Here is a 2,226-nt window from a genome sequence, read left to right on the forward strand (position 1 = left end):
TGGGGCCATCCATTGGAACATGGTCCACTTACCAGGGGCCACACCTTTAAAGAAAACTGGCTCACTTATTCACAGGTTCTTGGCCCCAATCATGGTGCCAAGTATGGGACTCATCTTGTTGGGTGGGCTTTAAGTCCAGTCACTCACTCCCATGACACTTGTGGGTNTGTCTTGCCGTTATCATAGCTGGGAAGGTTCACAGTTGAGTGAGAGTGATGACTGCTCTGTCATCCAGTAGGGATAATACCTCTGGGGCCAGTGCTAGCTTGATTTCTCCAAGTTCTAATGACTCAAATAAAGTGACGTTGTCAGCAACAGGGTCTTATGATCGAGCTCTGGCGGGCAACCAATAATCCATAACACTGATTGGATTCAGTTCTATGGGAGTTCCCTGGCCAATGACTCCAAAAGAAGTAACCCTTTTGGGCACTGGACTTTGTATTTGTTGTCTGTGGTGTCTGGGGACATTGTTGGCCCATTATAGAGTTAGTCCGTTTAAACTCTTTATATATGTATCCGAATATATTTTAGGAAACTTCTAGGAGGTTTTTAAATACGACTTTTCCAAAAGTCCTTTGGAGTTCGTGATCCTCCTCATGTTCTCTCCTCTACCTTGTCCTCCCATCCCCAGCCCCTACCCACCTCCCCCTTTTGAGACAGAGTACCTCACTAGGACCAGGCCAGGCTCACTGTCCAGGGAGCCCCAGGAAGCTTCTGTCTCCACCTCCCCAGCTCTGGGATTATAAGTGACACCACTTTCTCTATGTAGTCTCTTGGCTGTCCTAGACCTTGCTCTGTAGACCAGACTGGCCTTAAACTCACAGAGATCCTTCTGCCTCTACCTCCTGAGTGCTAGGACTAAAGGTGTATGTTGCCACCACCACGCAGGCTCTGACTGGTTTTAAAACGAGCCTTTCTCATCTCATTTATTTGGATTTCTGAGGCTCAGTCTGGGATTTCCTAGGTGGATGTGGATTGTGTAGTTTTGTTACTTGGCAGTTTTAACGCTGTGGGAGGAAGGTCTGATTGAGACTGTTGAGTGTTCTGGTGGTATACAGGAATTTTCTGTTTTCTGGTAAGTCAACAAAAAGCAATTAAGAGGGCTGGAGAGATGGCTCAGTGCTTAAGAGCACTGACTGCTCTTCCAGAGGTCCTGAGTTCAAATCCCAGCAACCACATGGTGGCTCACAACCATCCCTAATGGGGTCTGNTGCCCTCTTGTGGAGTGTCTGAAGACAGCTACAGTGTACTTACATATAATAAATCTTTTTTTAAAAAGTAATTAAGAAAGAGAGAGGTCAGAACAAAACGCACAGCTGTAATCCCAGCACAAGGGAGGCAGGAGCAGGTAGGTTTCTGTGAGCTGGGGGAGAGGGGAGAAAGAAAAGAAGAGAGAGGAAGAGAGAAAGAGAAAGAGAGAGAGAGAGAGCACTAGAGCGAGCGAGCAGGGCAATGATATTCATTTTAATGCATTTAATTGGTGTTATNGATTTTAATTGTGTTTAATTAGTGTTTTTTATTGGGGTGCTTCTATTACTGCGGGGAACTCAGAAACCTCTCATTAATGCACTTAGCCCCCGTCCTGAGACATTGCGCAGCACACATTGCCCTAAGTTTCTCTATGAGGGATAATGACCTTTTCTAGATCTGGGCTGATAAAACAAAATACATAGGCAGTGCCTCTTTAAAATGAGCAGAGGTCAGAAACACAGCCATGAGTTATAAGAGCAAATGGCTTCCAGCTAGCTTTGGGTGGGATACAGCTGCAAAATAGTAATGCTTTACAGCAATTCAAAACCAAAGCCGTGAGCAACACTTTCCTACTGAGCTGGCTAATGTTGGTTTAGCCCAATAAATGTGATTACCTNGAGNACAGCAAACGCAGACCAGCAGCTGCGTCTGTGACATTCATTCCGTCACAGGCTTGACACCTGTCTGCATGCCCTGCTTTTGGTTCCGACCTGACGNCTNGTGCNCGGGTTGGCTTAGTGGNTTTCCACTGCCGGCATTTAGAGTCTCTCTAGCTCCTCATCCCCTCTCTCTTCACAACTGTGGACTACTTCTGTTTTAGCTTTTGAGACAGTTTCACATTGTGTACCAGATTGGCCTGAACTCACTAGATAGCCCAGGCTGGTCTTGAACTTGTGGCAATTCTCTTGCCTCAGCTTCTCAAGTAATGTTAGGGTGATGGTATGAGCCGCTATGTTCTGGGTCAGAAAGAGTTGT

This window comes from Mus caroli, chromosome 9 (assembly GCF_900094665.2).
Source record: "Mus caroli chromosome 9, CAROLI_EIJ_v1.1, whole genome shotgun sequence".
Classification (NCBI taxonomy): domain Eukaryota; kingdom Metazoa; phylum Chordata; class Mammalia; order Rodentia; family Muridae; genus Mus; species Mus caroli.